The sequence below is a fragment of the Falco naumanni genome, chromosome 4, assembly GCF_017639655.2.
Source record: "Falco naumanni isolate bFalNau1 chromosome 4, bFalNau1.pat, whole genome shotgun sequence".
Lineage (NCBI taxonomy): Eukaryota > Metazoa > Chordata > Aves > Falconiformes > Falconidae > Falco > Falco naumanni.
In genome coordinates, this window is record NC_054057.1 from 68,417,914 (window position 1) to 68,445,655 (window position 27,742).

A 27,742-nucleotide genomic window follows, 5' to 3' on the forward strand; every position below is an offset into this window, starting at 1 on the left:
GACATCACCCCCCCAGGCCTGAGACCCCCTCCCCTCCTGCTGCTGGGAAGGGGAAGGTTGGCCAGGCAAAAAGCTCGACCTGCTGGGAAGGAGACACACACTGGACACCGGGTCTTGCAGGGATTTGGGGGGTCCTCCAAGAAAAAGGGGCAAAATTCTTCTCAGACACCAGTGGCACATGTGGCTGCGACACGGCTGGGGGCTTTGAACACCTTTAATGCACATAATTATTTTTTTCCCTTTCGCCTCGTTGAGCTGCAGACCTCGTCCTCCCAATGCCTCGGGCTCGGCGTCAGCAGCTCTGGGTCTTTCCAGCTTCCTGGAATGCCATCTCACGGTCCGTGCACCTCGTCTGGCAGCAAGGTTGGGGGGGGACCCCCAAGTGTGACGCCCTGGGCACGTCTGGCTTCAGCCTTGGGGCTGCTTAGATGGGAAAGGAGGGAGCAAGCCCTTACCCCGGGGGTGGGAAGGGCATCCGCACGGATCCTGCCCGTGCTTCGAACCGAGCCTTGGCTTTTCTCCAGCCTTCCTGGCCACCCGGCCCCCACGGCATCCGCTCACATCACCTGTTAATGGGAGAAACTGGTGTGAGCCCAGTCCCAATCCGGTGAGCATTGGTGCTGAGTCCCTACAGGACAGCCGGGAGGTGACTGTCACCACCATGCCAGCTCTCTGCCCCAGGGATTCCTGCTGTCCCCACAACCACAGTCCCCAGCCCGCCAGGCACCTGGGGGTGTTTCTACAGGGCTCTGACTCCAGACTCCAGCAGAGGGAACAGGCAGGACTTTGGGATCAGTCTGTATTTAAGTGACTGGTGACACCTTGGGACATCCTGAAAGAGGGCAGGTGACAGCAGGAGCGGGAAAAATGAGTGTCTAATGGGGAGAAGAGCTCCTGCGCGGGTGGGAAAGGGGGTTGTGTCCTGCAAAACTCATGCAAGACCTTTAGGGCGATGATCCCAAAGCAGTGAGTGCCTGGGGGTCACCTGGGCACTGCTGTGGGGTTCACGGGGTCCCCACCTCCCCCATTCCCACCCGCTTCTCCAAAACATCCTCACCGAGCCAGGCTTTGTGCCAGGTCTCTTGGGAACAGGCTGACCCTCACGCCGTCCCCGGGGCACGCGCTGGCACCTCTTCACTCACCTCCTTGTTGCAGCCGGTTGGTTGCAGGGGGTTCTAACACCCTGGCTGCGGGGTGCAGCCCACAGAGCCCCCACTGCGCTGCCGGGCAGCTGCCTGCGGATGAACATAGACGGCGTTAGCTGCTGTCTGCACCGGGGCTGCCCCGCCACATCACCCTGCATGCACCCCTTCCCTTATTCCAGTCTCCTCCTGCATTTTTCCTCTTCCCCAGGGCTGTACCCCTCCCCCCACCCCGCCCCTCCAGCCTTCCCCCCTCACAGCTTTGCAGGGTCTGAGCCCGAATTTGCTCATTAATTGGCCAGTCGGGGCATCCTTGTGTTCTCCCTTCACGTTCAGCCGTCGGTGTTGCTTTATGGGGTGCTAAAGCTGCGCTGACAAGTGCTGCATGGCATAAATCCCCGAGAAGTGCCTGTTCTCGCTGGCTCACCCAGCCCTGATCCCCTGCCAGGGCTCTGTCAGCTTTGGGGGTTCAGGTCCATCCGCCTCTGTGGGGTGGGGAATCAGTGCAGGTCCCAGCATTTCCCCCAGCCCCTCAGACCCTGAGCCCACCGATGTCCTCGGTGCACCATACCACGTGCATGGGTGCCCACACAGGGCTGGGGGATGCGTGAGCGTGTTTGCACATGCCGAGGTTGCCTGATGCTCCATCATGAATGTCATTCTTAGAAGATCTCCTCCCCAGTGCTTTCATGCTTGGGTTTTGCCAGAGACTGGCTGGGCAACCATCTCTGGGATGCCAGAGCCCAGTTGGGCAACCATCCCTGGGATGCTGCAAAGCCACCGGGGTGCAGGGAAGATGCTCACTGCCGGAGGGGTCCGCTGCAAGGCCAGGCTCCCAGCAAACCCACCACAATCCCATGTCAGACCCTCTTCCCAGATCTCCCTCACCCCTTCCCTGCGCCAACAGTGCCATGCCTGCGCCCCACCTCAGAGAAGCCTTGCATGGGGGATGCAGGTGCTCCCAATCCCCCTTTCCCGGGGGGCTGCACTGCTGCCTTACGGGATCGGGGCACACACGGAGGCTGCCCGCACTTTCCGGGAGCTTGGGGTTCACTATGGTGCTGGCTCTGCCTCCATGTAGCCAAGGGGGTCCCCATCTGCCCCCCACCTCCCCTCTCTTGTGGGGTGAGACCACTGGAGCTGAGCATCTGTGCAGTGCCCGGCGCAGGGACGGCCGGGGCTGGGATGAGGAGCTCAGCAGCTCATTCCATGCGATGGGAATGGGAAGGGCCCGATCCTGCTGCAGCACACAGTGAGTTTGCCGGTGCGCAGTGAGAACCACCGGCATTTTCTCCTTGCTCCAACATGGGGGCAAGACACGAGTGACCCCCGGGGAGTCCTGGGACAATTTATGAGCCCAAACCTGGGTTTGTGGCACAGCTCAGCACCACTGGGGCCACTGCCTGGGGGATATAACCTCCCTGAGATGGGGCTGTAAGGGGAGAACTGGGGTGCTCAGGGGGTCCTCCCTCCTCCCCCGGCTGCCCTGCCCTCACCAGGCTGGGAACAGCTTGAGTGTCCAGGCAGGGAATTAATTTAAATAAATTTCCATAGGGATTAATTTTGCCCCTTCTCCAGCAGCATGGTGGAGGCGAGCACGCGTGTGTGTGCATGAGAAAAGCTGAGCCTGTTTTGGGGGATCTGGGGAAACGAGGAAGATGGGGGGTACCATCCTCTCCCCACAGCCCCATCCACCCTCACTGCCCTTCATCCCTTCATCCCCAGCTCCAGGAAGGTTTTCAGCCCATCCTCGCCCACAGGCAAGCCCAGCCCAGCGGGTGCTCGGTGCCAGAGCTGCTGGTCCTGAGCAGGGGGGAACATTACATGCAAATCATCCAGCGCCCCAGAATTTCAAAACTTTCCAAACAGAGCTACAGCGAGCCAGGAGTCAGCATTGGGTGGCCCAAAATACCATCAGGAAGAGAGATTTTGGCTGTGTGTGAAGAAAATCCACAGGATTTTCTCCCACCAGAAGCCCATGATGCCCCCCCCCAGCACCAGGAGCCTTGTCCTGGCTGTAGCTGGGTGCTGGGTTTGCCCTGTGGGTGCCTGACTTGGGTCCTTCTACACCAAAATTCGACATTTTTGCTTTTTGTTGCTCCCTGAGCAGTGCACAGGGAGGCCAGGCACAAACCCCTGGCGGGGCAGGGATGAGGAGGGATGCGGCGGGGGCTAATCCAGCACAGGGCAGAGGGGGTGCCCCGGGGTGCCACCCAAAATTCTGCTGCCGAAGGCTCCCGCACCACTGAGTAATTCTGCCCACGGGTCCCCCTGAGCTCTGCCCACCCGCAGCCCCGGCAGCTCCCCCCCCCAGCCAACGGGGATATCTACGCTGGGAAAAGCACTCCTGGAGCGGCCGCACAGTCTGGATGCTTGGAAATCCCAGGAGCCAATAATCTCATGATGCTTTTCAGCTTTTTCCAGCCCTCCCCAGGACCCCTGACACGGGGAACACTCTTTCAGCGAGGAGAAATTATAATCCCCCCCCCCCTCCGTTAAATGAGCGCAAGAGCATCTAAATGACAGATGCGGGTTTTTTTCCATTCTGCTTAGGATTTGGGATTCAAAGCATGAGACGGATTCAAATAACCGGGGGAAATAAATCAGGGCTAGTAAACACTTGGAAACAAGCAGAGCAATAGCTATTTTTGGCTGTCAAATTTGGGAGGTTTTAAGGCTCCTTCAGGGCACGAACTGCTGCAAGAATTCGTTAACGCTGCAGCAAAATAAAAGCACGGCGAGAAGGGAGAGTTTCCTTTCTCCTCCCAGGGAGATGGAGACGGGCAAAACCAGCAATGCCAGGTCTGCCGGGAGGCTCGCACTACAGAAATGCTGCTTTTGGGCTCTGGGGTGGAAAACAGGGACCCTGGCAGATTCCTGGAGGGAATGTGGCCGTGGAGGGTCTGTCCCAGGAACCTGCCATCTCTCCCAAGCTGAGTTTTTTTCCATTGAGGCTGGAGGGAGCAGAATTAAACCAATTTCTTTGAAAATGCCAAGCGGAGCGCAGAACATCACGGGGATTGTTTGAAAATGAAACAATCCCCTTTCAATTTGGATTTTCCACCGGAATCCCAATTTTTCAGTAACTCACACGTGCCTTTGGGAAAGCGAGGCTGCTGGAAGGGCAGCTCTCGCCGTACGGTGCCAGCCCCCGCTGCCTTGGGCTCTAAAGCACCCACCTTTGGTGCTGCAGCACCCACCAGCACCCAGCACTGCCCCAGCATCCTGCACCTCGTTTGCTTGAGTTCCTTAAGGCTCGGAGATTCAGGGAAGCAAGGAACACCCTCAGACCTGCTGGCGGCTTGGCTCGTTAGTGTAATTTTGGAAGCCTGGGCTGCCCCACAGCTGGGCACAGCTCTGCCTTTAAACTCCGGGAGCTCCAGAGCTGGGCTTGTAGGGGATGGGGGTGAGATTTTTGGGGTGTGCAGTATACCCCAAGCTCTTTTTTTTTTTTTTTTTTTTTTTTTTTTTTTTTTTCTTTCCTCAAGAGACCTGCATGCTGCACACCTCCTGTTCCCAGGTAAACTGACCTTGCTTTGTGTCCCCAGCCTGGCCGGGAACCCAGAATGGGCACCCACTGTCCATCCCAGAGTGGGCAGCCCCTGTGAGTGCTGGGTACCTGGCCCACGGGGCAGCACCCAAATAAATTGAGCTGAATTATAGTTTAAGGCAAAGCTCAGCATCGGCATGGAAGTTCTCTGCTCTTTGCCATGGAAACAAGCGTTGCTAAGGGATTGCTTAATAAGGAGTAAAATATTCTAAAAATCTAAGTTTATGTGGCAGCAGGATTGAACCCCCAGTCCTGGGCAGGGGATGGGCTGTCGGGGGCTGCCCTTGCAGCAGCTGCCACGCACAGCCAAACGTTCCAGTTCTCCATCCATATGGAGAAACTCCTGGCACAGGGAGAACCGGGCACAGGACAGGGGTGCTGGGTGATTTGGAGTGAGCACAGGCTTCCCGGCCGTGGTGGCATGGCCCTGGGGTCACTCCAGCACGGAGCTGGGGATGTCAAGTCTGCCATCCTTTAGAACAAGCCTATATGTTATCAAATACACTCACAAAAGGGGCCCCCAAGGGATAAAGGCACCAGCACTGCCCCCTCAGAGCAGGGGCGATGCTCTGCTCTTGCACTGTGCCTCAGTTTCCCCTCCTGCATGAGCAACGCGGTTGCTGCTATCAACACCTGAGCTGGCGATACTCAGTTAACTTTATTAATTTTATGGGCATGAGGAAAGGGGCCGGGGGGGTGGGAATAATACAGGCAGGGGCCACCTCTGACCTTGACCCCTGTCCTGGCTCCCTGCGGCAGCTGGGCCGTCGCGCCTCCGCCGACAGCTCAATGGGCGCTTTGTCCGCGCCCGCCGGCCCTGCGCAGCCCCGTCACCCCCAATAATATTTATGGAGTCGGCAGTCACCTTCTCCCCTGCTCCCTGCATCTCAATAACAGCCAGGCTGGTGAGATCCAGGGAATCGGGGAATTTATAGTCTGGAGAGTCGCTGCTCTTTAGCCCCGTGGGGTGCAGAGCGGTGGATCCTGCCCCTTGCAGAGCATGTGCATGAATAATGTGCCCCGGCTTGGTTCTGGGTACTGTTTGCAGCCCTTCAGCTTTTTTTTTTCTTCCTTTCTTTCCCATACACCCAGCCTGTTTAAAAGCAAACAGGTGGGGCTATTTTCTCACTTTTCCCAAGTCTTGCAAAGCTGCTTTGCTCCCAAACCAGCTTTGGGGGGGTAGAGGAGGTGGTACAAGTGCAACACTGATTTATTTTACTGTGTTTCTGCTCATGGCCCTGATTTCTCTATCAATTAAAACAACTGAAAGCTCATTTTCAAAGCTCCAGCATTTAAGATCCTTCTGCCAGAGATCTGTGGATGGGTGCAGCCCCAGTACCCCCGGGCATGGGGGGCTTCGAGGTCTGCCCTCAGCCCATCAAAGTCCTGGGAAGCCCCCTCAGCATCCCAGGCTCCAAAGCAGATGGTTTAAGCAAAAGTGTTTATTCAGGAAGGGATCAACGAGGGAAACCTGAACATGTGGGGCAGAAAGAGGAGGATTGGTGAAAACAATGATCCCGGTTTCCTGGGATTTGGAAAATCCTAGTAAAAGGTGATTTCTCCTTGATGGGTGATTCTGGGCAGGAAGGGGTGGGACATGAATCCAAGTTCCTGCAGAGTTATTCCAAACCTTACCAAAACCAGGGCTGAAGCAGTGGATCTCTGCGGGTGGGAAACTGGGCCAGTGTGGGCATCCCAGGATGCTCCAGCTGCACAGAAATTGGTCAGTTGAGTCGGATGCTACTGCTGCTGTTCCCACATGGATAAGAGCGAGAGCCTCTTGGCACGGACCAGATCCCGAGCAATGGGGAATTGCCAAGGCTCACATCCTTCCCTGCTTCTTGGGGGAAAAGCCAGCCCAGAAAGGATCCAGCAGATCCCCCAGATGACTCGCCAGACACCCAGGGACTGACACTGATGGCTCTTCCAACCGCCGGGCTGGATCTTCAGGAGCCCTAAATCCCCCCCGCAATGTGGAGCTGCTCCCACGTGCTGTCCCCAAAGGCATGTGCTTCTCCGTCCTGCAGGAGCTTGATTTTGGGGCTGTTTCAATGGACTTTGGGAGATGCCCCAGCATAAATGAACCAAACTGGTCCTTTCCCAGCTTTGCCATGATCTTCTGATAAATCCTCTAGTTCAGAGCAAACTAGCCCCTGGCTGACGTTGGTGCAGAGCGGAGCAATCCTCCAGTGCCAATGGGTGTTTCCCTGCTGGTTTGGTGCTTCCTTCTGTTAATCAAGTTGGGACGTAACAGGCAGAAAGGACCGGGATGCTGGGTATGTCCACAAACCTCCCTGCATGGAAAATCCATTTTTGGGGCTCTTTAACCCCAAAGCTGCAGGTACCGCTGTGCTTCAGGCAGGGTTTTCCTAGGGCTGGGGGGGGTGGCTCATCCTGACACCCAAACGGCACATGGGAGAGAGGAGGAGGAGGAGGAAGGATGCTGGGGAAAGCAGAGTCATGATTTCCATGCACGCTGAACTTCTTTATAGCCAGTCCATCAGGGGAACAGCTACAGCCTCGATCCCCTGTTCCCATCACACTGGGGCACCCCAGGAAAACACGAGCATCCCCCAGCACTACCCTGTGAGCCAGAGCAGCTTCCAGCCTATTTAAAAAAAGGAAACCGATTTATCTTCCTCCTCCTCCACTGGATGCAGGTTGGACGGCGCCGTGGAGCATCCTGCCACCGCTCGATGCTGAGCCATGTCTGCACAGCCTGGAGCTGCCACTTCCCAAGGCCACAGCGCAGGGGCTGGTCCTCACTGCACCACAGAGCATCTCCCGTCGGCCTCGCGCGCATGCAGCTTCTTCCCATTCCCCTTCCCCAGGGCTCGTTCAGAGAAATGCTGCATGACACCGGCCCTTGAGCATTGGCGGCTGGAGATGAATCTGGAGTGTCACCTCCTGCCACCGCCCTCGTTCCCAGCCCGCGGAGCAGATGCATGGGAGATAACACACCCCTGCAAAGAGCAGGGTGAGCAGAGGAGGATGGGAAAGTCCTGAGAGGCAAATATAAACTGATTTTTGTGAAGCTGGAGCGCCGGAGCTCCTTTATGCAAAGGGTTTGTGTTGTTCTCCATGCAGGGCAAGAGCTGCAGGGTGCTGATGGAGCTGGGCAAGATGGTTTCTGGAGATGCCTCAGGCACTTCAGGCTTAGTCTGGGTGGGAAGTGGGGGTTTAGCTGCAAGAGGAGGGTATGGGTTGGGGTACAGGGAGAGCAGGGGGCAGCTCGTCAAGGGATGCCCAAGCTATGGCTGCCACCAAGCCACAAAGCAGCTTGCAAAGGGCTGGACCCACCGGGAGGGGGTCTGACCGCGGCCCCTCGCCAGCCTTGTGCCCCCTTCCCAACCGGCGCAGCCCTCCCGGGAGCCAGCTACCGGTGGGCGTCGGAGGGTGGTTGTAACAAGCATCATTGCCGGCTTGCTGAGCTAGGCATAATTGTTGCAAAACCGCTGCGCACATGCTGAGCTTCATAATTATCAGGCTTGTCTGCCAGGCTCTCCCTTCCCCCAGCACAACGGCACACTTGATTATGATTATGGTGGCTAATTTTGTCTGGTGCATCTTAGGCATATGGGCCCCCACCTGCTCTGAATATGCAAACGCCGCTGATTTGCTCCTCGGTGGCCGGGCCAGTGGGCAGGCGGGGAGGGGGAACCTGCCCAGCGCCACGAACAAAGAAACCCCACGCAGCGGCGCGGGCACAAAGAGCCGCCGGCACCGGAGCTGCCCACGGCATGGCGGTGCCCAAGCCTCCGGCTCTGCTTCCCATGGGCGAGATGGAGCATCTGTGAGCAGCGAAAGCGCGGGGCACGTTGGGCACGTCTAGGGCAGCGTGCACACGCACCCCCCTATATAATCAACACCCTACAGACAACCCCTGCCATGCAACCCCTGGTGTTTGCTGGCTCCAGCCCGGCTTTCCCACATCCGCATCCCGCAGCCTTGCAGAACCTTCCCTGCCCACCAGAACATATTGTTTGGTGACATGTAGGAGCGGGGTTTTTGCTCGCGTGTCGGTAACGCTCATAAAAGCATCCGTGCGATGGGGAAGGGCAGCTGAGGTGGTCTCACGTCTGCCTTGCCGGGACTGCTGTCAGGGGGGCTTTGCCATGCTAATGGATAATTAGATAGGCAGACAGACTGACAAGGATCCAGATGGATGGATAGATGCCACGAGGATCTGGTGACAGATAAATAGGCAGATGCTAATGGGCAGCGCAAACAACAGCTCAGACTCCTGCTAATTCCCACTGTAATTTTTAAGCTGTCTCCATCCTCCCCCCTATCTCCCCCAGTGCAGAGCTCTCACCAGTGCATCCATCACATTATTTTTCTAAAAAAATTATATTTTTTTTGCACAGAAGTAGCATAAATGGTCTATAAAGGCTCTAAAGAATAACGAGCAGCAGTGAGCTGAGGTGAGCGTCGTGTGGGAGCTCAGGGAGGTGACACCCTTGGGGTTACCCTGGGACCAGCCAGAGCCAGGCTCGGCTGTTGGGAAGTCTCCATCCCTCCTTCCCCAGCACTGCCACCATCTCCTCGATTTATTTTCCCATTAAAAAAAAAAAAAGAAAAAAAAAAAAGGTTTGTTCCTTTTCTTCCACTGTGGAGGTGGGAAGAAAATTGTGAATGAAGGGGAGGAGGCCGAGGCAGATTAGAGCCAGAGAGCCACGGCGGAGCGGGTGGTGGAGACAAAAGAAAGCATCTTCGCTTGTTTTCCCTTGCCGCGGGGAATCCACGTGGCGGTTGCGGGAAGGCGGGGAAAGTGGGAAGGGGAGATAAATCCTGCTGGAAAGCTTTCGGCGGCACCCACACCGCGCGGGAGATTTATAGCCCTGCGCTTCACAGCCACCTGCCTGCGATGGGTGCTGCTCACCTGCTCGGCTGGGCCGGGCTCATTAGCTGGGAACCCTGGTTAATGAGATATGGGGATGCTCATAGACCTTTGGGTCTTTCCAGTCTGGCAGGGACATCGCTGCTACCGTTGCCACCCTGCTGCTCCAGCCTCGGAGGGGCTGAGCCCTGGTGTGAGCCGCAGCCTCGAGCATCCTCTCATGGGTACCAGCCCAGCTCTGCCTCCTGCTAGCGCTGCCTGGGCTCCTCTGTCTTATCTGACCATCTCCCGCTTTATCACCTCTCCCTGATTTGTCCCTCAGCCCATCGCTCTGTTATCTGCTCTTTTCTTCCACTCTGCCCCTTTTGCTTCCATATTTTTTATTATTTCTCCTATATTTCTCTCTCACACTGGCTTCTTTCCTCCCTTGCTCTATAGATTTCCCTCCTTTTTCTTACCCTCTCCCTTCTCCTGCTCCCTTTCCCTCTCTCCAGTGTATTTTCTCCCCCCTCTGCCATCCCAGGAGCGGTCGGCAGGACTGTGGCCGTGGGGATGAGCACGCTGGTGCTGGCCTCCCCACGAAGGTGGGTCCTTGGGCTGCCAGGTCTCCTGGTCCTATTCCAGGCTGAGCTAGGAAATACATCTCAGGAGCAGGCCAGAGCCTGGTCGGGGATGAGGAAGAGCCCGGGAACTGGTCCCCACAGGCACCCAGAGCATCACTGCCAGAGCTGGGCGTGAGCGCCCTGTGCCTGCCCTGAGGAAGGAGCTGGAGGAGAAAATCATCATTTCTCCCTTATTTCACCCAAACTGAGGCCAAGGGGGAGGCTGGGGATGTGGAAGGGCCCTGGCCGCCCCGTGTTGGTCATCACAGGCACGCCAGCCGTGGGGAGTGGGTGTCCACAGGGGGGCTGGGGGGGCTGCATCCAGCACCCACGATGTAGGTCAGAGCCAGCTCTGCGGGGCAGCGCAGGGGCCCCCAGCCCCAGGATCGCCCCCGCCTGCCGCCAAGCTGCCGGCTGGGATTATACCCCTGGGAGCCTCTTACCAGCACCACAGATAGATACACCCCCCCATCGATGTGTGTATCTAGACGTATCATCTCAGCCTTTTCCTGGGTTTGGGTGGAAGCAGCTTGCCGGTACAATTAGAAGTTTTACCAGAAATGACCCTGTTGCAAATATTCCAGTTTTTAAAGAAGCTGATTCGCATTCTCAGCAACTTGCTGAGAAAGTGCCTGGGGGCTTTTCTGACGAGCTCCCGCAGGTATTCCCAATTTCCTTCGCTTGCTTTATGAGGTAAATGGAAAAAAAGAGAAATATTTTCCTTATAAATATAGATAGATGTATAAAAAATATTCCAGGGAATTTTTTTTTTCCCTGTGCAGATCCCATTTTCCTTTCTGGTCTCTGCACCATCACCTGGCTCAGGTGGATAAAGACCCAGCAGTTACGGGTCAGGGTAAGTGGATGGATGCTATTAGGAAATGTAGGAATGGGAAAAGGTTTAATTCCCAATTTAAAAAATAAATCCTTTTCTGGGCACGGAGGTTGGAAGCTCCTTCAATTCTTGATTCTTTTCCTTCCCATCACAAAATACCCTGGAGAAATCACAGCTTCACCTATCTCAGTGCATCAGCCAAGGGCAGCACGTGGGTGACACCAGGACCCCCACGGCACATAAGGGAAAAAAAAGACAATATTGGGAATGTCAAGATCAGAGAGGCTTAAAATACCACCCAACTTTTGGGGAATTAATTTTGGACCCACTTCTTGCTGTGGCCATCACCGGCCAAAACCCCACTTCTCCTTCTGGGTAGTCGCCTGCATCCCTCTGTGAGCACCGGGCTTTTTTGGGGGGATAGACGGGCACCCCCAGGGTTCAGACACGGCTCTTGACCAAGAGGGACAGGATCTAGCACGGGAAAGGGGGCAACGATGGCATTGCCTAGACGAGGCGTTTAATTAAGATGCAGGAGCGGTACTTTGGGTGCAAAAAGCGGAGGGGGAAGGGTTAAGGGGCGGCGGGAGAGAGGGGTGAGAAGAAAGCCCGAAGAAAAGAAGGGACCTCATAGCACCCGGCAGGGCTTGATGGCTTAATTACCATATTCAAATCTAATTAATTCCCCTTTGCATAAAAAGGCCACGGCGGGCGTGGGACCAGCCTTGCAGATGGCGTCTCATGCTCAGCACCATTTTGGGGCCGCCGGCCATCTTAGAGCGAGGAGGAGGAGAAGGAGGAGGATGGCTTTTGCCCGCGGCACCGAGCATCTGCTCAGGGCACCCATCGGGCACAGGGCTGCGCCGGGTGCTGGCACCAAGCCCCACCGACCATCATTAATATCGCTTTGAGGAAGAAGAGGGTATTTAAAAGCAAAGGGGAGAAGGAACGAAGCAACAATGAATGGGGAGGGGAGTTCAAAGACATGGGGCGTCATAATTTGGGGGTATTAGTATGCCCCTCACCCTTGGTTGGGGCTCCTCACTCCATCCCTGCACCTCGGGGTCTCCAGATGGGACAGCGCTGGTCTCCGCGGATGGAGATTGACGGTCGATGTGGGGATTAGCATCCCCAGAGGTATTTGCTGGAGGGGGTGGGCGATGGGGAGCGAGGCATGGTGGCAGCCCCCTAAAAAGCAGCACTGACACAGCCCTGTGCCATGGGAGCATCCCAGACACATCTCCAGAGGGTGAACCCACAGGGATGCACCCCACATCCCCCTTGGGGTGCCAGCCAGCAGGAAAACCAAGAAAATCCAGCCTCAACAAGGAGATACTCAAAAGCCTTCCTGCGCAGGCATTGTTTTGGGGGAAAACGGGATAATATTCCTTATCTCCCCATTGTGCAACTGGGAGTGAACCAAATCCCTGCCAGAAAACCAGCCCCGAGGGCGTGGGCTGCCCACGGGCATCGCGGCAGCGCCTGCACCGGCTGCCAGGCTCACGCTGGGAAAGGTGAAAGTTATTTTTTCTAATGTTTCGGACAGCTTTGCCGTCACGTGAAAAAACCTGGAGGAGTGAGGACCGCAGGGGATGTGGGTTTTATCCCTTGACTGACTCCCAGGGGTGCGATGCTGCTGCTGCTGCGGGGCTGCGCACCTGCCCACCCCCTTCCCCAGAGATGCTGGGGGCTGGGGTGAAACCGTCACCCCAAAAGAGGCTCCCAGAAGGAGCTGGGAGTCACTTGGGCGGCGAAATCCAGTGTCTGCCAGCAGGACAAACGGGATTTGGGGGGTTTGGATGGGGCGGAGCAGGAGGATCTGTGGGTGGTGGGGGAGGCTGCCCACCCAGCTGGGGGCAAAGAGAGAGGCAAGGGGGGAAGATTCCCCCTTATGCCATTTAGTCATAGAAAAGGATGGTTTTGAGTCATAAAGATTTTTAGATGTACATTAGAGAGGAAATAGGGGAAAAGTCAATTATTTTGCAATCAAAAGCTGTTACCATTAGCCCAGCCTTCCACCAGCTGGAGGTGGGGGGTGGGGGGAATTTAAATGTTTTCAAAGAGAACTATAAATAAAATGGGGATAATAAGTGGGGGTTTTTTCCCAAAAAACAATGAGAAATAAACCAGCATGGCACCTCCCAGCCTGGCAATTGCAGCCGCTTGCCTGGCCCCGACGGCGAGGAGCAATGCAGCCGCTCACAGAGCTGTCGTGGGTGCCCCCGCTTCTGCAGCGCTGCTCCCTGGTCCCCCCAGATCCCTGGCTGGAGAGAGCCTGGCGGGAGGTTGTGCGGGGAAAACCCAATGCCGGCGGGCTGGTCTTGCAGAAAGAAAAAGGAAAGCAAGAAAATCCCAAACTTACCCCATTCAGGAGAGACAGAGGGGTCTCGAGCATCCTCAGGGCAGCGCAGCTAGCTTCCCGTGCCTGGCTCCGTGGGCGCTGCGCTCACCGTGCAGGGATGTGACCAAACCAGCCCGTCCCCAACAGCCACGTCCAACTTTGCTGCTGCAAACCCATGGCAGGAGCGACCTTCTCCCGGTCCGGTGGCTCCCAAGGGCAGGAAAGCTCAGTCCACAGCACCCCACAGGGCTCCTCTCTCTTTTGATTTCCAGGGTGCTGCGGGGTGGGTGGTCTCCCCATCTCTCTGGCCGCTTCACCCCATGCCCGTCACCGGTGAGGGATGCTGCTGGACCGTGGTGATCCAAGCAACGCGGGGGGTTCTCCTCTGCAAAAAATAAAACAAGCAACGCTGTCACCTCCAAACCCAAACCGATCACCTCCAACCCCCCCTCCCGATCTCACACTACTCATCAACCGAGCCATCTTACCCAGCCCAGCCGCCGCGCCGGGCAGGCCCATGTGGCCAAATGATGCTTTAAGGGGATCGCAAAGGTTTCTCGTGGCACTGCCAGAGCCTGGCGAAGGACCTCAAGGTCTCCACACCCGCCCCCATGTACAAACCCCACATGGCAATTGGGCTCCAGCCACCTGCACAGGTCCCTGCTTAGGGACGGGTCTAGAGGGAGGGTCCGTCACCCCATGGATCGCACCCCGCACTGCATCCCACATCCCGTTTTGCAGGCGGGATGGCATTGGCAAGGGAGAGGAGCCAAACCCTCCTGGGAGCCTGTGGGAAGGGAAACCCTTCCGATTCAGATGATGGGGGCAAACATCCTCCAGATGTGCCCTTGTCACCTCCTCCATCCCCCACCGCCGGTGAGGGGGTGCCTGGGTCTGCCCCAAATCAGCCTTTTTATTACCCATCATGGGATGGGGAGGCGAGGAATTCCACCGTTGCTGGCCCCAGCACCCGTGTTCACCCTGCACAACCCTGCCGGGGGGGGGGGGAGGGGGGCACCCATCAGCCCATTCATTTTACTCCCAAAAACTCAACCGCTCCAACACCCCTCAACATCCTGAGGGTATCCGATGGGAAGACAGGACCCCAAAAAGACCGGAGACAGGGTGGGTTGACAGCGCTGCCCCAGATGGGTGGTGGGAGCTGGGGAAGGAGGGGGACACACACCAAGGGGATGCCCAAGGGGACGGGGGGGGCTCAGACACAATGCTGCCATTGAGGGGGCCACACCGTGGGTCCCGGCCCTTCCTGCCCAGACACAATAGGGGCGGCCCCGCGCGCCACTTGTGCGCATTGTGCGGCGGCCGCCCCCCCTCCGGCCCCTCCTTTCTGTCCCCCATCAGATAATGGATCTGCTTTGTGTGCTTGGCTGGACAAGGACTTTGTGGCGGAGAAAGAACCGATGTTTGTCTGTCAGAAGAGATCGGCCAAGAAAGGGATGGGGAGGAGCGGTGGCTGCAGCAGGGCAACATCCCTCGTCCTTCCTGCAGCATTGGCCTTGCACGGCCCCCGTGCCATCAGCAGGATTCCCAGCGGTGCCGGGCAGGGGGAGCTCAGGGTGGCACAGCCTGGTGACTGTGGTGCTGCCAGACCTGTCGCTCAAACCCCATCCCTGGTCTCAGTGAGCATCCCAGACAGCATCCCAGTGAGCATCCCAGCCAGCATTCCAGTGAGCATCCCAGCCAGCATCCCCATGAGCATCCCACCAAACATCCCACAAAACAGCAGCTCCCCTCCCCAAGCCCAACACAAATCCACAGTGGCAGAGGGTCCATGTCCCCCTGACCAGCTCCGGCCCCCTAACCCCTCTGAGCCCCCCGCCCCGGCCACCGTTCCTGATGGAATCAGCAAAACCTACAGGAGATTAGTTCTTCGGCTGCCTCGCTCTTGCTGTACCGGTGTGCGGGAAGGCAGATGGGATAATCCCCGACTTCAGCATAGCCAGAGCCGCAAAGAGCAGGATTAATAAGAACTAGGCTTTCATTTCGGCAGCCCTGAACAGGTCCCTTTTCCTGCAGCATCCCCAGTTCCAGCACATCAGACAATTAAGGGACGGGGGAGTTCTGCAGCCGATGGCCACATCCTAGCTGCTCCAGGAGAGGAAAGCCAGCCCTGGCATCATCCAGCTGGGAAAACTGCCCGATTTCACCCCAACCGAGCAGCCAGCATTGCACGTGCAGGTACATGCGTGTGTCCACTGGTACACGCTACTGCCATGTGTGCACTGCACAGCCCCGCACGTTCCCGGGAACAAGGGCAGGGTCCTTCCAGCAGCAAAACCTGCACAAAGCCAGGCTGAAAACTGGGATTATTTCCTGTTAAACCAGTTCAGGAAAGTGCTCAATTTATCCTGTTGGTTGGGGCAGGTTTTTCAATTGCTGAAATTCTGTTTTTTTGCAATCAGATCTGTGCAAATGCTGGCGTTTAAGGAAAAAAATGGACTTTTGTTTCCCAAAATTTTAGCTTGATCATTGGCTTCTCGATGGGCTGCTGGGTCTGTGCTTGCTGCTGGGCACTTGTGGGACATCTGCCAGCCCAGACCCTTCCCGAGAAGGCCAAGGCCAGGACGTAACTTCAGGAAAAACCCAAACCCCATGGCACCGGGAGCGGGTTCATCCCACCCATGCTTCCTCAGCAAGGTGGCAGTGGCATTGCCAGCCCAGGCTCAGCATCCCAAGACTCCCACCCCGCACCCCACACATGGGTGGCATTTTGAGGTGACAACAGCCATGGGGCTGGGGGTGGCAGCTCAGCAGCACATCCCCCTTCCCCGGTGTATTTTGCTGCTGGTGTTCGGGGTCCGGATACCCGCAGAGGGTGAGCGTCTCCAGCAGCATCACCCGAGGGGACCTCAAACCTGCATCCCAGGTGCTCTGGGGCTGAGCCGGGTGGCTCATCGCCCGGCGCCCGGCGGGGAAAGCGGCTGGGCCGACAGGATGATTAGGGTGGCCTGTGGAGTAATTATCTCATTGGGCAACTAATACCCTTTCAGCAGGAGTGGGGTGGGGAAGTATTGTTCGGGCTTAGGGATTACATCAACCCGGCTGGAGCAGACAATGTGCTCCCCCTGGGAAGAGGCAGCTCAGCCCCAGGGGGAGAGGAGGGAGGCAGGGGCTGGAGCTGTCTCAATTAGTGAGTGTCCCAGTGAGGAAGAGGGTGGTGGGGGCTCATGGGGGGACGTGGGGAGTTTAGCGAGGAAGGACAGCACCCTTAACCCTTCATGCTCCTGTGAGGGGACTCGGTCCTTTACCCTTGCGTGAAGCCACTCAGGGACAAGGAGATGCCAGGAGGGCTGAATGCATCCCCTCCTCCCCAGGAAAGCAAAACACAGCCAGTTTTCTCCTTTTTTCTTCTTTTTTTTTTTTTTTTTTCCTTTTTGACAGCCCAATGCCAGCCCTTCCCAGCCTCCCTGCACAGCAGCAGCACGTCAGCCACTTCGTCCTTGTATTGGGGACAGGCAGCACTCTGCCAGCCATGGCCACCCGAGGGGCCAGCCAGGCGGCAAGCAGGGCATGTCCCCCTCCCCAACCCCAAAAAGCAGTGCCAGGGAGGAGGGAGATGCCAAATCCATGCACCTCCACCCAGCGCCACACAGCACAGGGCACAGCAGGTCTTTGGCATCCCCCTGAAGCTCCAGCTCGGAGCCCACCCGGCATGGCCGCCCGGCGCTGGCTGCCGTGGGGTTGGGGTTAGTTTTGGCTGGGGTCGTGGTAAATCAGGCGTGAGGCCGGCGGGCCGGCGGCAGCCACCACACCAGGTTACCGGCTGAGCAAGGGGCTGGCTCCACCTGGCCCTCGCCATCCGTGGGGTGATTAAACACGGGGCTCCCAGCTGCCATACATTTTTAAATAAATGAATAATACATAGTGGGGTGATAAATAAATAACGGCCATACATTTGAACTTAGCCTCTGAGAAAATCCTTTTAGTTCAAAAGGACCGGGGCGCTTGGAAAGGGGAGCCCATGCATTTTGAATGGGCTGCCATCAAGTGTCAGGGCTTGGCAAGGGAGACGAGGGGGGAGGGATAAAACCAGCCTCTACACAAGCCGGGGGGGGGGGGGGGGGGGGGACAGGGATGAGGGTCCTTGGCCATCGCCAAGGGCAGCTTTGGTGGGAGCAAGCAACGACGGCAGCCAGGGCTGCGGATGCCCCGATGCTGGGCACCAAAAGCCCAGTGTGCCCCAACCCCCTGGGAAGGAGGAGAACGAGGATGGAGGGTGCTGCAGCAGGAGGTGAAGGGCAGCCCCTGAGAAAGGCGAGCGGCACATGAAAGGTCCTGTCCCGCTAACCCCAACTGTGCTGAGGAGGAGTCCCTCTTTAGCAGAGCAAAGGCAGCGTTTACTTAGCAGTGGCCCTATAAAGAGGTGGGTGGCCCTGGAAGGCGGCCCAGACAAATACGAGGGGATTAGACAAGTGAAAGGTGTGAGCGGAGGGGTGAAGGGGAGGAGGATGCTCAGGGAAAGCTGTTAGTGGGGGCATAACGAAGCGCCCTGAGCAGGGAGGGGGCGGCAAGGCAGAGGCAGGTGGGAGCTGGATGGGGGGAACGGTATTGTTGCCTTTTTGGGGAGGAATCCAGAGAGACCCCATGTCAGAGGAGCTGGCACGGGCTGGCATTAGCTCTGAGGTTGCCCCAAGCCCCTGCACAGGGTGGCTGACAGCACACGCCTGCCCTAACATGTGTCCCTGCCATGTACATGTGTGTTCAGGCCATGCACAGCCATGCACATGCATGTCTGGGCCGTGCACCACCATGACTCATGCACCCCAGCCATGCACAGCCATGTACACACATGTCCTGGCCATGCACACGTGTCTTGGCTGCACACAGCCATATACACACATATCCTGGCCATGCATACGCGTGTTCTAGTCACACACAGCCATGCACACACGTGTCCTAGCCATGCACATGCATGTCCCAAGACAGGGTCCTGCTGGGACTCGCTCCTTTGCCCTTCGTGAAGCCCGAAAGCCACAGAGGCAACTTTAATTCTTTGCACAAACTGCTCCCGCTCGCTTGCATCGTTAAGTGGGTATTGATTTATTAGGCTGTAATTTAAGGCAGAACGTTTTAAAATGAACTCACACACCAAGCCCAGGCACGAGAATAAACAAGACCTGATTTATTTGCGGCCCGTCTCTCAGCAGATGCCGGGCTGGGCCGGCAGCACAGCAGGGCGAACAGGGACAGGAGTCCCTGCAATCGGATCCTGGCTTGGGAAGACCAGGAGAGGAGCATCCCCCTCACCCCCTGCACATCCCCCTGCCAGGACGGCGGAGCAGCCTCTCATGCACACATCCTGCACCCTCCAGCATCCCCATGCAATGTCCCCCAGACGCCCCCGAGTGCTGGGGTGCACAGGATGGGGACGGTGGCAGTAAGGGTAGGGGCAGGACCTGCCAGACCCATGGGACAGCAGGTGGGATGGGGCCATCACCCATGGCCTGCACCGGTGGCATCGTATCAGGACTGGTGAGATCCCACAGGCAGCACCGGAGCTCCCGGGATCACGCCTCGTTCAGGCTCTGGAAACTGCAGGCTGAGGGGGAGGGGGGGTTGAACCAATCCTTTAACTTGGCCCCAGAAAAGCCGCACAACTTCACACCACCCCCACCACCCCCGACAAGCAGCCGCAAGGCCAGACCTCCACCGGCATCAATCAGCCACGCTCCCCTGAATGCACAGCACTGGGATGGCGGGGGGGTCGTTTCACCACCCCTCCCAGGCTCAGCATCCCCCATCCGCCTCCACCAGCTGAGTCCCGGGTGTCAAAACCCCGCCAGGTCCCATCTGCGAGACCTGGCTACTGCGGCACATTCCTGCGAGCCGGCCCTGGAGCAGCAGCTGCCGGACAGAGCCGATCGCTGCCGCCACGACGCGGGCAGCTCGTCTTGACCTTGCCGGTCAGGTGTTGGGGGGGTGGGGTGGGGTGGGCGGGAATTATTACAAAAAAAAAAAAAAGAAAAAAAGAAGAAAAAAAAAAAGAAAAAAAAAAAAAACAACCCACCCTGGGTGCCGCCAGCCGTCGCCGGGGCACGGGGAGGGTTTAATGCAGCAGGGACCATAATGGGGCCGTCTGGGGGAGCGAGGGCGAGGAGAAATTAGTGTCAGTGTGTGTGTGCCTTAAACAAACCTGCGCCGGGGTGACGTGAATGAGGGCACAGCCTGTGTATATATTAGTGATGGGATCTGACCTCGCTGGGAGGGCTCCTTCCCTCGCTCCGCTCCTCTGGGCGTGGGAAAAAGGCCTGGGCTCTTTTCACAGCTGTTCTCGCTGCTGCACTGAGCTAATGGAGGGGCTGCCCGGCTCCCTCCTCCCCCCGCCGCCTTTTCAGTCCTTCAGCAAAAACCCCCCTTTCACAGTCCCTTAAAAACACACCTCATTGTTCCCGCCTGGATTGCATTGAAATGCCACTCGCACCCCGTCTCCTGGAGCAGCCGGCCCCAACTCCGGCTCAGCTGCGCGTGCACACGCGTGTGCAAGCCTGGGTGTGCGTGGGAGCACACGTGTGCCTGTCTCAGGTTTATGCATTGCCTCTGGTGCAGAGTTTCATCCCTAAAGTCTGCTCTGGAAGGGGTGTCTGGCAAGGGAGGAGAAATGCAGAGCCAAGGGGGCTTTCCACGCCCTGGGCAGCCAAGCCAGTGTTAATGTTCCCAGCCTGGACCCCTCCCATCTCTCCCTTTTATCCATCTGCTTTGATTTTGATATAAAAAATAAGCCAAAAGGTACCAGCACCCATCCCTGATTTGCAAACCCAGAGGCACAGCAAGCAGAGGGGACGCATGGCTGGTGGTCATACCCCCCAGCCCACAGCACAGCCGTGGGGACTGCCGGGGACCCCAAAGACACCAGCATCACCCTGAGCTCCTCCTGGTCCAGGTTTCACCACCAGCCTTTGATGCTCTGGGAGCAAATACTCCCCACCTGACACACGAAGGGATGGGATTCCCCAGGGCTGGGGCGGTTCAGGTGCATCACACCTCGATTTCCCCCACCATGAAGCCCACAGGTTGCCCAAAAGTCTGCTCCAAGCTCTAGAAATCCAAGATTTATAGAAAATAATAAACAGCCATGCAAGGATCAGCCCTCGCCTGGTTTCCCGGGGAATTAGGGCAGAGAAAGTCTGGGCTCAGCCTCCCAGGGAGCTCCAGGGATGGTGGAGCCGGGGGTCTCACTCCTCACACAGCCGCCGCAGGGGGGGGACCAGCCCTCAAAGGCAGCGGCAGCGGCACAGGCGCAGCCCCCCCTGCCCCCAGCCCCACCATCATCCCTTGTTTGCCAAGGCCCAGCCCCAGAATAGCACCGGGATCGTGCTTTTCATTAAAAATAAATAAATACATTTCTGGTGGCAGCGGAGGAAAGCATGAAAACACCATCCCCAAAGGCTCGAAAACCAGAAGGCAAAGGCAGCGAAACCCACAGTTATTATTTTTTGAAGCAGCTGGGATTTTTTAAGCTAATCTCCTGCTGTCCTTGTGGGGAGGGGGGGGCATCACTGGCTGGCGTTCGCAGCAGGGCAGACAGACCGACAGGACAGCATCCTCGGGGCCACTCGTGCCTCCCCGCGTGCTTTTCCCGCTGACCTTTCCCCGCTGCTCTGATAGATACTTTCTGACAAAAGCGGGGACATCGCACACCTTCCGTCCTTGCTCCGTGCCCAGCACAGGGACATCGCCACTAGCAAGTCCCTGTCACCGGCTATTAGGGGGAGAAGGTCTCCGCCGCCACCCTGCTCTTTCCGCATGAGTGCCAGTGCCGGTGCCAGGCAGGGGGGTACCCCCAGCCCCCCAGTACACAACACACGTGCCCCGTGTTCACCGTTTAGAAATGCAAATCTGTTTAACAGCCACACGCGGGTTTGTTATCGGCAAGGATGAGCCTGAGCTCTTTGAAGTCAACATATGTATATGATGATGCACATATGTGCGTGACCTACATTTGGAGCAGTAGCGCTTCCCTGGGGTGGGCGATGCCCACACATGCCCGCAGCAAGGGGGCTTGGCCAACCCTCTCCCACTGAAGCACCATCAGTTCCCAAGGGGCTTTCCCTGCACCAGGAAGATTTCTGATGTGGGGAAGGGGAAAGGCTTCAGCAAACGCAGCTCTGTTGGAGCATCCTGAAAAACCGCTTGCTGAAGAGCCCAGGCGAAGCGTTTGGCTTTGGCAGCAGTGACAAAGCGCAGCCACCAAGGCCACATCCTCAGCACCCTGAGCATCACCTACATGCTGGTCCCCCCACATCCCACACCCCACACCTGCCCCCTACCCCAGTCCCCACATCCCAGCGCAAGTGAGCACCCACCCTGCTCGCTTTCAAATATTGCCATTTCCATGGCTGGTTTTGACTTCTCCACCCAGCGCAGCCATGGGTTTCCATAGAAACATGATGATATTAAACTGTAAATAATAATTTCTCCATAAAAAAAAAAAAAAATGGGGGAGAGAAAGCAAGGCTCCAGTGGAGTTGGTGGACTGGGAACGGACCCCGACATCCTGGGCACCTGGCCCCACACGTGAGGTCTTATCTCACCCCCCGAGGCTGGGTCCCATGGGTGGAGGTCCCACGCGCACCCCTCCGGCACCAAGGAGGGCTGAGTGCTCTCGCACCGCTCCGTCCGCTGCCGGCATCTGATTTATCCGGGTCGGAGACTTCAGCCTGACATCTATAAAAATTAGCAGCTAAAGCCCCGGCCGGGCCATCCTCCACCAGCTCTGGGTAAATAAACAGGAGCTTGGCCGCCGCAGTGACACATACCTGATGGGGAGGAATTGTTATTTACTGTTGCCTCTTCAATGGTTATTTTTAAATAGCCTAAAGTTAAACACATCACTGTTTTTCATTTTCTCCTGCTCAGGGATATGGTTTTGTCTGGGGCTTTTACCCTTTCTGTCTATTTAAGTGATACTTTTTATCATAAATTACTTTTTTTTTTCCCCCTCCTTGCTATCAAGTTGGAAAATCACCAGTGTGCGGCGGGAGGAGGTGGTGGGGCTGGGGGAGCAGGCATGGGGACTCTCTCACCCAGGGACAAGGACATTTGGGTTTAACGACCTCCAGGCACACGTGTGCGATGCCGGCAGCCAGGATGGCTGCGAACACGGCTCCCGACACCCGTCCCCAGTTAAAACCCCAACACCGCGCTGCTGGCAGCAAGAGGCAGTCTTGGGCGGCGTTATTTTTAGGGCTCTGGCAGGCGAGGTGCCGGCCCTGCCATTTTGTGTTTCTCGGCTGAGTTTGGCGCTGTGGGGTGGAGGTGGAGCTGCCTCCTGGCTCCTCTCAGCACCCTGACGCCCGGTATCCCCCCAGCTCCCTCCATCCCTCACAGCACAAAGGGCTCCATCCCATCCATCCCCCTGCCAAGCCCAGGGATGGATTCTGACCACCCGAGCTGGCACGGCGCGGCGGCACCATCCCAGCATCCCAACAGCTCTCGCTATTCCCATCTCCACAGCTGGGCCAGGGTTTTGAGGAGCACCCCATTGCCCCGGCTCGTTCTGCTCTGCCAGCACTGGGATGCTCAGCCTGGCTTCTTGCTCAGCACCAGGGACCAGGACCCCCAGGGCTGGCCAGGCTCAGCCCAGGGCTGCCGCTCCCCCCCGCCCAAAGTAGCTGGGCCGAGCGCCCCAGCAGCGCCGGGATTATCCTCAGCGTAACATCCCCTGGGAACAAGATTGCAGCTTAGGGCCTAATGGAAAAGAGGAGAGAGATGGGATTAAAAGGAAAATAATGACTATTTCTTTAGCGAGGCTGGGGAAATGAGACGGGGATTAGCGTCCTCTTTACCAGCGGTCCCCAATCCCACTGGGCGGTCCTGGATCCAGCCACGGCAGCCAGAGATGCCTGTGCTCAGCATCGCTCCGGAGGGTAACATAGGGGTGGCAGCATCAACCCCAGCGGGATGGATCCATCCATCCCCAGCATGAGGCCGAATTGCCAGTACCAGCTCCAGCCCCAGCACCCACAGCATCCCTCTGCCACTGCTTCTGCCCGCGCACAGGCGGCACAAAAAGAAGGCGATTTTGCAAATATTTGCCAGCGCGGTGATTTTCCTCTCCCTGCAGATTTGCTGGGAGAAATTATAAAATATTCTGCAAGGAATAAAACATTGAAAATTAAAACTTCACTTGCAAAGGCACAAGCCCGAGAATAAACCTGAAAGGCTCCTTTCTCTCGCCTTCGGTTGCACACACCGCGCGGTGCAATTGGCTGCTTCCCTGGAATAGATTCAGTTGCTATGATACCAAGTTTGCTTTTAACGAACCCCAGAAAATTAATGGTATTCAGCAGATAAGTCCTTAAAGTGGAACCTATTTTAAGAAATTCTTGCTAAATGGTTTACAAGTAGTCAGGAGGGAGGAGAAGCTTTCCCAAGCGTGGCAGAACCTGCGCTGGTTCCCCTCTGCTCCCAGCCAGGATAGCAAGGTGCGTAGTGGTGTGTTTTGGGGTACCCTTCAGCCTGGGACCATGAGCAGCGAGGGAAGGATGGATGCACAGCACCTACTCCCTGCACTGTGCACCGTGCATCCCTCCTGCCGCCGCTTTGCATCCTCCCGGCTGTCCCCATGCGGCCTCGCTGCTGCTGCACCGCTGCTCCCACCAGTCAGCAGCTTCCTCCGCCGATGCTGCAGAAACACGGGCAGGTCGGTGCAGGCAGCCTCTGCCCAAATCCTGCCCAAACCCACACAAAGCTCCAGCATTCACTGCTGGTCCACATCCTGGAGAGATGCTTGAAGGGATGTAAGCGGGTCTGGCATGGAAAGCCTTCTCCAACAGCAACCTGCCGTCCCTTGGAGGAGCTCAGGACAAATGAGGAGCAGGGGAAGGTTTTTGTTCCCCCAGCACAGTGGCCCATCCATTCAGCCCCGCAAGCAGAGCACAGGGTGGCATCAGCCATCAGACGGAGCACATTTGCCCCAGAGACCTGTGTCTCCACCAAGGAGACAAGCTGGTGCCTCTGGATGCCGCAGCGGCCCCACGTTGTGCTGCAGCAAAGGTCCTCACCCGGCTCAGCACCACCACGGCAAAAACACCTGCGCTTCTGTCCCCATCCCCAGGCTCCAGGTAGAGCAGCTCCATGGGGCACAGCGTGTACAAGGAATCATCTCCTCTTTATCCCACACCATATTTTGGGGTGTACAGAGGCCATCCCTGCTTTATCCCACACTACATATAGGGTCCACATCCTCCCTGCCCAGAAAAAGGCCCAAACTGGGTGAGCCCAGGCTGTGAGTGCAGGCTGGGGGTGCAGAATCAGTGCCAGGGATCACAGGGATCCGGGACAAGGAATCTGCCCCTCTCCTGCCTGAACAAAGCCAGATCTATCGGGAGGGAGGAAGGTGCACCCCTGCCTCCCACACCCCAGATTCCTGCTCTGCTGCAGACTCCAGCAATGCCAGGTGAAAGAGGAGGCACAACCCCACCTAGAAGCCAGGATGTGCAGGGCAGGGAGAGGCTGATGGAGCGAGGGATCAGGGTGTTGAGATTTAATATTTGGAGCTGATGCTCTTCCCCTTCTTGTTTCTCGGCACTGACCCAGCCAGGGAATTGGTGCACCACAGACCCGAGTGGCGAGGGGACCAGCAGCCATGCCCTGGTGCCACCACCCTGCTGGGGCTGCTGTGCCCCTTGCGCCGGGCCTGCCTCCAGTGGGAGAGCGGTAGATGGTGCAGCATGGCCAGGGCCTGATCCTGTGATGGTTTAAACACATGGGTGCCCGGGTTCACCTGCAGAGCATCCCTGCTGACCACTGCCAAATGCCCGAGAGCGCAGGGCCGGACTCTGTGGCCATGGAGGGGCCTCCCTCTGCTGCCCACTCCAAGCTACACTCCGAACCAGGCACCTGAAAACACCTTCCCTGAGCTTCCCCAGAATAACTGGAGACCGCTCGGCCTTCAGGGTCACCACTTACAGCCTTTCCCCTCTTCCAACATCCGCCATCGGGGCCAGATCCAGCGCTCCCGCTCCTGCACGGTCCCTGCAGCCCCTGGGCAACCCAGGCTCAGCCCCGTGTCCCTTGCACTGGAAAGTCTCCCCGGGTGCTGCGGGGACTGAGAGGAGCCGGAGGGAGCAGGAGGGAAAGAGGGAGCTGGCTGCATGCAACACCCCAACCCACGGGCAGCAAGGGACAGCACGGAGGGGTGTGGGAGGGAGCAGGGGGACGCTGAGCCCAGAGCACCCTCGGAGCGATGCTCCCAAATCTCCCTCTCCAAAGAACAAAGCTGCAATCTCTCTGCAGATGCAGAATAACCAACAAGCGACAATGATTTATTTCTCTTCCCCAGTAGATAAATCGGCCTCGGAAACATGTTTGCGCTAAATTACAATTTGCATGTGGTAATATATTTAAGCAACTTTCCTTCTACTTCGTTATAAACAGGGTTTCTCTGGGGGTTATTTCTGAGCTGGCCCCATTTAATTTATCTCTGGCACACCCAGCACAAGCGAGCTTAATTGTCGACGTGGAAATTAAAACCACAGTGGAAAAAAAAAAAAATTAATAAAATCAAGGTGCTGGGTTTGTAGGTAGCCTGAGGAAGCCCAGGTTGGAATCAAAATAATCACCCCGGCACAGGCACTAGCTCTGGGCCTCAATAAAAATGATTAAAGACAAAACCCCGCTGAAATTTCCACTCCACAGCCACGTTTGGCTTCCAGCCGCTTTCCCCCTTGCAAAGGCACCAGGGCCAGTGCTTCGGGGGGGCCAGCGGCCACCGAGCCCCTCTCCTGCCGGGAGGGCAGGGCTCTTCTCCCGGAGAATAGCGAGCGGGTTTTTACATTCGGTTCTCTAGCTTTATGATATCACATACACTCATACAGCTAGATAACCAAAGAGAAAAACCCACCCAGGTCTTTACCAAATGGGCCTCGGCCGCGCCGTGCACCCGGGGGTGTTTTGCTCCCACATCGGAGCCCCCCAGGGTGGTTGCGATCCACATCCCCTCGCTGCCAATAATGAAGAAACCCCAATGGTTTCGGTGGGAGAGCAAGAATCTGCCCCGGCATCTTGGGATGCAACATGCAACCCCAGCCTCACCAATGCCTGCCCGAGCACCCCAGCTCGACATCTGCACCCCAAAAGGGACTTGCACCCTGAAGTGGGCTCAGCCCCACGCAGCCCCCCATGGCCCAGGGGCCATCGCAGGGCAGGATGCTCCCCCAGGATCCATCCCCGTTGACTGCGGCCCAAGGATCTGCCTCTTTCCCTACCCAAATTTGCCCCCAGACCTACCCCAGAGCCCGCTCCCACTTTATAATTACTGTAAATTACTGGCATGGAACTGCTGAGTCATGAGAGTGGCTGGGGAAGGGACGGCCCCAGCCAAAAAGGGCCCCCCGGGGGTTTCCACCACACCCCCACTCTGCTCTCCTCTTCCTTGCCTTTCTCCCTCACCCGCTCCCCGCAGCTGGGCCCTGCAAACCCGAGAAGGACCCCGCAGATCCTGGGGGCCCCGGACCGTGAACCTTCCGGGGGGTGGACGACACCCTGCACCCCCCGGGGCGGCCCTGTGTTCTCCCACCCTTGTCGGCAGGGATCCGGCACCGCCGGGAGGCTTCAGGCACCAGCACTGGGCACCAAGCACCGGCGGGGGATGCTCCCGGGGGGCTGCCCAAACCGGGGGACTCCGGTCGTGCGGCTGCTCGGAGGGAAACTCGGCGGAGCGGCTGCCCCCGGCCCTGTCGGGGGACGGGGAGAGGACGGGGGATCCCGGGAGGCGGTCCCGGGGAGGGGGTCCCGGGGAGGGAGTACCTGCTCGCCCCGCGGGGCTGGTGCTGCCCGCGGTCGCCGTCAGCTCCGGGTCGCCGCATCCTTCCCAGGCTGGCAGGGTGGGGAGGGGGCTTGGCCCGGGATGGAGTCTGGATGCTCCCTCCCGATGACGGTGCGGGTACAGGTCCCGCTCCCGCTCCCCGGCGCCTCTGGGACCTGCCTCTAAAGTTGAGGCAGAGCCGGCGGCGGAGGGATGGCTGGAGGGCGGGGGGAGGGCGGGAGGAGGGACGGGGCGGCCGGCGGGGACAAAGCCCGAGCGGCGGGGCTGGGACAGCCCGGGCGTGGGGCCGGGGCAGGGGTCACCCCCCCCCCGGGGGCAGCGCCATTCGCCACGGCTGCCGCTCTCCCCCGGGGGCCGGCCCGTCTGCTCGCCCCGGGCCCCCCCCCGGCCCCGGACCCAGCCTCCCGCAGCAGCCGGCCCGCCCCGTCGGGGAGGTGGCTGTGCCCCGGGGGTAACCCCGCTCGGGCAGGGCTGTGGCGGAGCCGCCCCCTGGCCCCCCCCCTCCCCCCCCGGCAAAGGCAGGGGTCAAACCCGACGTGCCCGGGGCTGGGAAGCGGCCGGCGCGGGGAGCGGCCGGACCCTCCCGTCGAAGCTGCGCTCACGGGCCGCGGTTGCAAAGGGGAAATGTTGCCGCTGCTCGAGA

At 58.0% G+C, this 27,742-nt stretch overlaps 1 long non-coding RNA gene across 1 annotated transcript; it reads right to left on the reverse strand.

The window, feature by feature from the left end:
* Nucleotides 1-65: 65 nt before the first annotated feature.
* LOC121086224 lies at nt 66-27,506 on the reverse strand. The gene is made up of 4 exons (XR_005827306.1): nt 27,081-27,506; nt 13,332-13,695; nt 1,143-1,235; nt 66-566 (listed from the first exon to the last, which is right to left on the reverse strand). It is a non-coding gene; the product is annotated as an uncharacterized LOC121086224 (long non-coding RNA).
* Nucleotides 27,507-27,742: the final 236 nt, after the last annotated feature.